Below are 10,142 nucleotides of genomic sequence, written 5' to 3'. Positions count from 1 at the left end.
AGGATACAGGATCCTAGCATAGCGCATTGCATTGGTTGTTTACTGCACTGTACTGAATTGCACTGTGATGCATTACCTTATTCCTTCTTTACACAGGGCATGCTGGTGGCGATATTCATTGAAGTGCCTTCCTATCGCACTGTACGTAATTGCAGCGTGGCGCATTGCTGTATTTCTTCCTTGAACAGGGCATGCTGGTAGCGAACCGAGTTGTATTATTTTGTGTTGACTCAGTACATGTTTGTGACGCTACGGATTGATTGTTTCACTGTGGCACTGTACAGGAACCCATCGTTAAGTAGTGCAGTATTTCTTGAGTTTTGCATTGTGTGTGATTCTATTGATACAACATACCTAACCTGTTGAGAATGGTTAAAATTCAGCATAACTGTCGGTTAGAACCGGTGGTTGGGGATTAGAACTGCCCAACCCACCGGAAACAATATTACCCATTAATTATGTGTGGAAGTTGTATTGTGTGGTCATTTCGGATATCCTTCTATATAAAGTATACTCATTTTATACAATCTTTTGTGGAGGCCATTTGTGGTGACATCATGGGATTGCTGTTGGCGTGGTTGCACATACTGAACACTTGTGCCTTGGAGATAAGCCTGGCTGCTCGTGTCAAGCTACTAAGGGGGTGAGCAGGGCTGTCACAGACGGTGTCCTTTCTTGACCTAACGTGGGACCGGGGGGGGGGGTGCGGGTCGTGCACCTGATAACAATGGTGTGGCGGGAACAACGGCCTTCTAACAGTAGCACAGCAAGATATCTTGCCGCGCTACATATACCCCTATATGACTGAGTCCTCTGCAATAGCCTTTCAGCCTTCCCTGTAACTAACTTGAGTACCCGCTCACACAGAAGGGGGCCCCTGGAGGCGGATGACAGGTAGATTAGACAGTGGTAAAGGATAGAAAAAACAGTCTGAATAAACCCAAAACTGCCTGATAACAATTTGTAAAGCGCTCAAATGGTCACTAATATACTAAGACATTGCCATACAAACAGAGAGATTCCCCCAAAGAGAGTAGGAATAGCGGTTAAAAAAAATACATGGCCTTTATTTATAATATTTTATTAAAGTTTATAAAATGGTCATATCACATGATAGGATTTCAACATACATAGATATATATGTGGTCCCACATTAACACACTCTCAATGCACACTAACAATCACAAACCCTTGAGTACCATTACAATTCATATAAACTACATTAATTATGTAAATCACAGATTGGCTTCTCGAAGGCTGTATTTAAGGAGCTCAACAATATTTAAGGACACTGCACACCAGGATCATATGTATGCACAGGGTTTATGTAGGAACCCTCTGCTGAGGTGGAGCTCGCCCAACCAACGCTTCTGGCTTGCTTTGACAGTTATACATAATTTAATTGGTGTTGCACACAACCTGGCTTGTTTGAAAACACATCTTTTTGTAGTAAAAACATAAACATTGTTAATATTAGATGTTTATAAACGATTGACAACCATCTGTTAACACTGCTTAAGCTGTCTTTTGTTTCCAATATGCATCAGTAAAATATGTTTAATTGAACATATAAATGATTGTGCCGCTGTTCTAACTATCCAAGCTGCCCTATCTATTCCTTCTCGAATTGCTTGTGTTTTTATGCTTTTCTTCAGTGCTTAATTCGTGAAATAATGGGGGTTTTGGGAGGGAGTGTGAGGGTGGGTGCTAGGGTTCAAGGGCGACGGTCTGCTCTGATTGGTCAGGGGAATAAGGGCGGCGTCATAATGGGTTTTTAGGGTTATGTGGATGTGGTGTGGGTGCCATTTTTAGGTCGAGCCTATATAGAGCTGGCGCTCTTAGGAGGTCTGTTGTATCTATTTTGTGGAGTCTGTCTTCTCCCTCGCCTTGCATTGACTTTTTAATCTGTCATTTTAAAATTGTAGCCTCCAATTGGCTAATGGTTTATGCATGTCCCACCTTTTTAGGTCTCGCCTACGCAGCGCTCATGCGTTGCATAGGAGGGGACCTCATGTAATCGACTTGCTTTTTGGGCTATAAACGTGCACGTGTTGCATTGCCATCCATGGCAACGCGTGCACATGAGGCGATCTACTTGCGGGAGCGCGCGCTGCCAAATGGCAGCAATTATCGCTCCCACAAGTGCAGCCCCCCTCCTCCCCCCTGCTGCTGCGCCTCCTCCTGCTGCCACACGAGCTTGGTGTTTTCGCTTTTATGTGTGTGCTATTTTGCAGTGACTAACCCAGCCTCCTCCTCGCCGGTCAGGCATGATGGCCAAGTGGTAAGGCGTCGGTCTCGTAAACCGACGGTTGTGGGTTCAAACCCCGCCCGTGCCTACAAACAGTGGGAGTGGATCCTGGCCTCTTTTTAAAAATAAATGCTATTTTATGCAGCTTGCGTACTAAAATAATGTATGTAAAATAATTATAAGAAAAAATATATATATGTGAATGCCGGAGTTTGTTTCCGCGGACACTGCGGTGCCGTTGTTTACTTTCTGATCCTGCAGACTATTCCTTCGAATAGAATGTCCGTAAAGCGTGCGCTATTTGAATTAGTGTGTCGTCTCCGGCGCTTGTTCTCGCTGCGCCGCATCGCCTCGTACCACTCGGCTTTTTTCTTTTTGCACACTTTGGATTTTTTTAAATTTTCCTTGGAGTGCCCGGTCTTACCCAGGCATCCCAATGGCCGTTGCTGGTTGGGAACAGCCCAGGGGGCCCACCCCTGGCTGTAGTAGCTGATAACATTTCCCTCACTGCTCGCAGGAGCCAGAAGCTTCTCTGGTCCTGTACTACGTGATGACCACCCTCTTCCCCGAGACATGGGCACTGGGAGAGGGGGCATGCTGACCACTACTCGGGGGTGCGACGCTGCTCTCCCTTCACCACTCTTTCAGTAGGGCCTAGAGTTGGGTGTCCCTAACCCCATGGCTTTACTTGTGGGGGCGCATCCACTCTCCCTGTCTCCTTGTAGTGATGGGGGTCCGGAGATGTGGGTTCTGGCCCCCCTTTGCAAAAATCCACCATGACTGGTTCAGGGTATGAGCAAAATGTGTTTGTGTTCGTTCTTCTGTCATGTGTCCAATGTCCTGTTACTTAGAAGCAGTGCCACCTCACTTGACGTGACACATCTGCTGGTTATATTCTGTGACATGTACCTAGGCGCACGGTGTGACTTCAGTTTAGAAACCCAAGACACAGCGGTGGAAAACAATATTCTGGGGAATGAGAGGCTTCCCACCATAACTGATTGTTATAAACAAAAAACACAGAAATCTCATATGTCCACATCTTTACAATTATTGAGCACAAGATACTCTCAGGCACAACACTGCTACAGCTTTTGTATTCGTTTTCAGTTCTCGAGCATATGAAAGTGCAAGCTGTCTTTCCTCTTATCCCCGCTCCAAACTCCACCCTATGACCCTGGCTCAATTTGGTGAGAACATGCACTTATTTTTTCCCATTGAAATCACTAACTTAAATGATCAAGCAATAAATGTATCATGAGGTGAAAGGTTAGGGATAGAGTCGCACAAGACCTATTCACTCCAGTCCTTCCACGAAATCCAAAGAATGGAGCAAAGCGTGAAATGATCGACAGATGGAATACTCAGGGTACAGTTTTAACTTTACTAGTATCTTTTAGAAATTGAGATGTGCCACATTAATGATTTTGTTCTTTTTGGATCGCTCGCCTTTGCCTGGGAGTCCCTTTTGTGGATGTTTCCTCTTTCATAATAGCCAAACAATTGCTGAAGCAACGTCTGAAGAAAATGACCTTGGGTTGCTAGTCACCATTCCTTTAAGTGTTGTCATGTTCTTCTATTACCAGAATCTGACACACAACCACTTTCAACCATCAAGACAGCACACATCCTGCCGCCCCTCGAGCTGGTTATTAGCAACATCATGAGGCCTGTAAGGGAAGTCATTTCCAGGGAAAGGTACAGCAGTTGGAGGCACCATGGCAAAACGTTCCACGAGGTTATTAGCAATTTAATACGCTCGAGTCTTCGAGCCATCCACGAATAGTGACTCAGAGAGGCGTCAGCGATCAGGATTGTAGAACATGGGGCCATATTATCAAGAAAGAGCGATAATGGGCTTGATAATATGCCCTTGTGAATTCCCATAGAAGTCCATGTTGTGGTGTTAACATGGGCTTCTATGGGAATTCATAATGGCATATTATCAAGCCCATTATCGCCGCTTTAGCAGCAGTTTCCTGACGATAAAAGCGGCAATAATATATCGCCCTTTCTTGATAATATGGCCCATGGACTTTAAAAGCAGCCAAGGGAAGCCTCTGCATCCATTATTCAGAGGCATAGGGCCCGATTCACAGAATGAACTTAAGACTCAATCGTAAACTTACTACTTAAGACAGACTAAAGACAGACTTAAGACAGACTTAAGACAAACTTAAGACAGACTTAAGACAAACTTAAGACAGACTTAAGACAGACTTAATTAAGACTTAAGACAAAATCCTAACTTAAGTCTGTCTTAAGTTTGTCTTAAGACAAACTTAAGACAAAATTCTAACTTCTGTGAATACCAAAAGTTAATGTTAATGTTATCTGGATTTATAGAGCGCTCGTTTACCCGGAGGTGTCTTGGCACTGTATTAGGTTCATTCTGTGAATGCCAAAAGTAGTAAGTGCATTCTGTGAATACCAAAATAGTAGTAAGTTTGAGGATTCGAAGGTAAGAATTTTGCTGAAATAGCTTTAAGCAAATTGCCTGTAGAGCACCCTGTGAATTTTGTCTTTTAGACTCTGAAGGCGAACTGAGTGTTTGCATAACGTAGAAAATGTAATCACATGTGAAATGTCGCATTAACAGGGAAGTGCCTTATTGGAGAACACATATGCTTATTAATGAGTGAATTAACATAGGCTTTGATGCAAATAAAATGTATTGCTGTATGGAGATTAGAATTAATGTTATAGAAATATTGAAACGTAATGTTATATTGTGTTAGAACTGTATTGAAATGTGTAAACGACCTGGGAGATGCTGAAGACAGTAGAGGCCTAACTGTATTTTTTACTTTAGTTAGCTTTAGTTGCAAGAGGAATGCTTCTCTCATGGGGAAAGGCTGGCCTCAGCAAATGTTGAATTGTAACTTTGGATGTGTTCAGAACCATTCCCATGTGTTTCATTTTGCAGATGCAAGGTCGAGTAGCTTGTTAGGTAAAATGGTTCATTGTTTAGAAATTAGTTTGGTAGGAGTGAAGACGAATAGATGCCAATGGAATGTGTATTTGCAACATTCAGCAGAGAAGGTGCCTCGGACCCAAGGACACTCCAACGGTCGCTTGATGGAGAGGAGCCATCCTGGAAAAGTACGAAGACCCATACCTGCCAGAGGGGTGTGCCTGAAGGCGTCTCAACTGTTTTTCGGGTTTTGTATTAGGGACAGTACCCGAGGGTGGAGAGCAGATTTGAGTGGGCTTCAGTGGAGAGTAGACGTAGAGGCAGAGAGTGACTTTTGGGAAAGGCAAAGATGTAGGGAGATTGTGCACTTAAGGCAGAGTAGGGTGTAGGAAGGAGCATCTTAGAAAGAGCTTAGTAGCAGAGGCTACTTATGGGAAAGTGAGTCATCACTGCTGACACCTTTATTCTTGCCTGGGTGCAATGCTAAGTAGGGATGTCACTTTAGAGTTAGATAGGGACAGACTAACCAGATTCTTTTCCTTTCTGTAAATGCAGTCCCGATTGTCATCCTTTGCCTAATGATTCTTGAATTGATTTTGCTTTTCATTCTGAGTCGTCTGAGACTCCTGCGCAGGATTATGTTTGTATTACTTCCGGTTTATTTTCTGAATCTTTTGCTGAGATGTTTGTACATCCAATTATTTTTGACTATGTAATAAATCCGTAAAATGTCTTTTGTAGTCAGTGGTCCTTGAGTTCAAATTGAAATTGGCTTGTAACATTGTTTAAAGTTATTATAGCAAAGATCTTCCCTGCACGCTTCTATGACAGGGAAAAAGGTCCAGTCGACCCGACCTGGGATTCTGGAAATTGGTAAGAAAATCTAGCTGAGAATTCCAGCTTCCCCAGTTGGTAGCTACAGAGGATGGGTTCCCTTCTAGAGCGAGGGGAGAGCTAGATTAGGATAAGAGTTTTCCGAGGCCCATAGAAATTAGGTGATGATTGCCCCGTGGATGGTTGTCGAAAGACAGCGTTTCATGGAAACCGGCGGAGAGTGACGGTGCGGCAAAAGCAGCAGTTCCGAGGAGAGCGAGTATGAATAGGGTTTTATGTTGTTAGATTGCGGGGTTTATGTTTTGTGCTTTGTGTTGTAATGCCTTGCGGAGTTGGAATGTCTATTGTATCAAAGGAGATCAGGCTGTGAGCGCGCACAGCCCGGGAAAATCTTAGGCTCAAGGAGCAGCCAAAGTGGTTCGGGTGTATCGAACACCCATATTAATTGTCGACCATTGGTAAGGGAATCGTGAGGTACCATTGATTGCCCGCAGGACCGAGATAGGGGGAATGAATGTGTGTGTGCATGAGTAACTGACGCTGGCCGTGAGTTGCTGTGTGGTTGTAACCTATCAGTTGAGGTGATTGTCCATCGTTTCGTGGACAGACAGTTGCCAGTTCGGTGACAATTACGCGACTATCGACGTACAGTTAGACTGTGGACGTAGAGTCAGTGAAGTGATTGCTTGGTCAGAAGTGATCATTTCAGTGTATGATTGGGACATGTGTGAGATTGAGAGACGAGTTGTAAAGGAGGGGAACTGCTGGGAACTGGAGACGAGCGACGTCAGAAGGTGCCGCGCAGGGATAGGGCGGTTGGTGTGGAGCTGCGCTGGGATTGGTGGATTGTCATCAGGAAGTAAAAGAGCGCTGCAAGGAAGAAACGCTGGGTTTCATAATTAAATGTTTTAAAGTGTTGCGAGGTTTGTTTCGAGATGAAAAGAGGTTAGAACCTCTAGGGGCAGAAGAGGCCCCTCCAGGTAATTATATGGCTACGAATGTTGGGTTGCACACCATATTGTGGCTCGAGAATTGGGCCAAGATGACAGATGGAAATGAGGAGTTAACCTTTCCCAGATATGGAACTTTTAGATTGGAGGTGTTGTATCAGTTGAAATCGATTATGGGTTCCTTGCGACCCCTACCTAGACCGACTCAGTTTGAAGCTTTGTATGCGTGGATCAGGGCAGCACATGAGAGGAACAGAGACCGGCGACAGGAAAGAATGAAGAGATCAGTTAGGGCAGTCCAAGATGGAAGGTGGGATGCATTGGAAAAGAGGTGGAAAGAACAGGCGATTGACGGAGCTAAATTGTACCCGCTGTTGGTCAAGACAGGGGAAGCGCAGAAAAACAATACTGAGGATGATGACAGTGATACGGATGATAGTTTGATAGAAAGGAGGTTGTTTGTGAGACCACCTCCATATAACCCAGAGGCAAGGGAGGAGAGGTCAGCCCCAGTAGAGGAAGTTAGGGTACCGCAAATTCCTTCTAGAACGGAAGTAGTGAGAAAGCTCTCAGCAGGAGAAATGCAGAATGTAGAGTGTGTCAATTCTTAGAGGTTGCCGGAGGCTCTTACAGTACTGGTTACCATTGGTCCCATAGTGTCAGTATACAAACCAGAGCAGGTGTGAAGCGGAAATCCACCACAGACAGGAATAGAAGGGAGTATTAGCTATGGAAGAAGCAGTGTGGTGGATGGACTGGGTCAAATGTCAAGACCTGTAGAATCAAGTACCCTGTTACCAGCGACAGCAGATTCGTCAAGAGGACCGATGAATCTGAGGGGACCAAAGCCAAAATCGTTTGGGGAATTGAGGCCAGATTTGAGATCATGGGAGACAGTTGAAGGGGCTCAGATCGACAGGCCAAGAGAGGACTGGGACCATGGGAGTATTGAAAACAGGTTTCCCCACAACACCCCGGAAATGAGTAGGCGCGGGGGACAAGATAATGATTGCAGGGAGTCAAGTGGTGCATCTAATCGAGGTGCTTTGAGTGCAGTAATAAAGGCAAAGAGAATTGATGTGATGCGGCTAAAAGCATAAGTGGACGAGATAGTGGAAGGGAATTTTCCTCTAGAGAGGATTAAACTCTATGAACCAGATAAGCTGCTGTTTGTAGCGAAGGATGTGACTCGAAAAGCTCGATTGGCCCATGAGAAACTGACTAAATTAGTGAACAAATATGATGTGGACTTGTCGAGGACAAAAATGTTGCAGAGTAATCACAGACTGCAATATACTGATCAGGACCTGGAAGAAAAAAGGGTGGTCGGATTAACGACACATATTAGAGAGCTGATTATAGGGATACAAGCTTGGAGCAGACTTGACAAATGGGAAGAAATGTGGTCAAAGAAAAAGAGCGTTAGAAGGAGTGTGACAGAGATACCTCCTCCAGGAGGGGGAATGGCAGGGGTTGGAGTATACCCTTTGCAGGAGGTAGCCAATTGGGGTTATGTGCATGTGCCCTGGAGTCGGGGAGACTTGACTGCCTTCACAAATGATTTCCCAAAGTTGAGAGAGAGCCCAGAGGGAAAAGTTTTCCAGACCTTAAAACTTCTTTGTTGTCTAAAGTGTTATGCTATTTTGTATCACCTACAGATGAAGCTATGATTTTCAGTACCTGCCTTGTACACAATATTTTGAGGGGGGCAATGCTACGACGTTTTGGACTCTATACCCATTCTAACCTTTCTCCTTTGGCCCAAGAGGTACCACCATACTATAAGGGGCTTTACTCCTTTTTAGAGACTTTGGACACTGATCCTTTTGATAGAGATGTATGTATTCACCCTACCTTCCTGGAAAAAGAGCAACGGAAACAAGAGCAGCCGATCCTGCTGGGCATCCTGTCAGAGCCACAGTCAGTAAGAGTATGGACGATGATGGGCCACATAGACATTACCCACAGTCAACGGGACTTGGCTTGGATGGCTGCGCATGGATGCCTTCCTGTGAACGTTTTTCAGCATCGGTGAGGTTTGGCCCCCACAGCATGTTGCCCACATATGAGATGTGGAAATGAAGAAACTGTTTTCCATCTGCTATGGGGTTGCGTTCATGCCAAAACCTTCTGGACCTTACTACAGCCCTTTCTTTTGAACATTGCAGGCATCTCTACCTTGTCTTTCCATGCCCTACTTTTTGGACAGGGCATTTCTGCACAACTTCCCCCCACTGCGTGGAGACTGTTGAACGGTGCTAAGGAGGCATTGTGGGACGCACGGAATCTGCTTCTTTTTCTACATAAGGACATGGGTGCGAAGGTGTGCAGAAACCTTTTCCTTGATAAAATCATGACTTATGTTCATATACATCGTGCCCCCTTGGGACTTGAGGAAGCCAACACTTTGTGGCAAATTAAAAACTGGAAAGGTTGGGTTACTTAAGACATATATATATAAATCAATCAATCAATCACTTGTAAAGCGCACGACTTACCCGTTAGGGTCTCAAGGCGCTGAGGCGAGGGAGTGCTGCTACTGCTGCTACTGCTCGAAGAGCCAGGTCTTGAGGAGTCTTCTGAAGGTGAGCAGGTCTTGGGTCTGCCGCAGCTGGGTCGGGAGGGTGTTCCAGGTCTTCGCAGAGAGGAAGGAGAAGGATCTGCCACCAGAGGTCGTTTGTTGGATGCGGGGACGGCGGCGAGGGCGAGGCTGGTGGAGCGGAGCTGGCGGGTGGTGGTGTAGACGCTGAGTCTGCTGTTCAGGTAGGCTGGTCCAGTGTTGTGGAGTGCTTTGTGTGCATGTGTGAGGAACTTGAGGTGATCCTCTTGTTGACGGGGAGCCAGTGCAGGTTTCTTATGTGGGGCGTAATGTGGCTGCGACGAGGGATGTTGACGATCAGGCGGGCGAAGACGTTTTGGATGCGTTGCAGTCGTCGTAGGTGTTTGGTCGGGATTCCTGCGTAGAGTGCGTTGCCGTAATCCAGCCTGCTGCTGACGAGTGCTTGGGTCACCATTCTTCTGGTTTTGGTCGGGATCCACTTGTAGATCCTGCGGAGCATGCGGAGGTTGTTGTAGCAGGAGGAGGAGATGGTGTTGACCTGCTTTGACATGGAGAGGGAGGAGTTGAGGATGAATCCTAGGTTGCGTGCGTGGTCCATGGGTGTCGGTGCTGTTCCCAGTGTGGTCGACCACCAGG

General features: G+C 45.6%; 1 non-coding gene across 1 annotated transcript; it reads left to right on the top strand.

Annotated features, from left to right (window-relative positions):
• The first annotated feature begins 2,264 nt into the window (after nucleotides 1-2,264).
• Nucleotides 2,265-2,336, top strand: TRNAT-CGU (transfer RNA threonine (anticodon CGU)). Its single transcript has one exon. It is a non-coding gene; the product is annotated as a tRNA-Thr (tRNA).
• Nucleotides 2,337-10,142: the final 7,806 nt, after the last annotated feature.

Source organism: Lissotriton vulgaris, chromosome 1_2 (assembly GCF_964263255.1).
Source record: "Lissotriton vulgaris chromosome 1_2, aLisVul1.2, whole genome shotgun sequence".
Classification (NCBI taxonomy): Eukaryota; Metazoa; Chordata; class Amphibia; order Caudata; family Salamandridae; genus Lissotriton; species Lissotriton vulgaris.
Note: the sequence above shows the minus strand (reverse complement) of the source record. Positions and strands in the feature narration are given on the sequence as shown.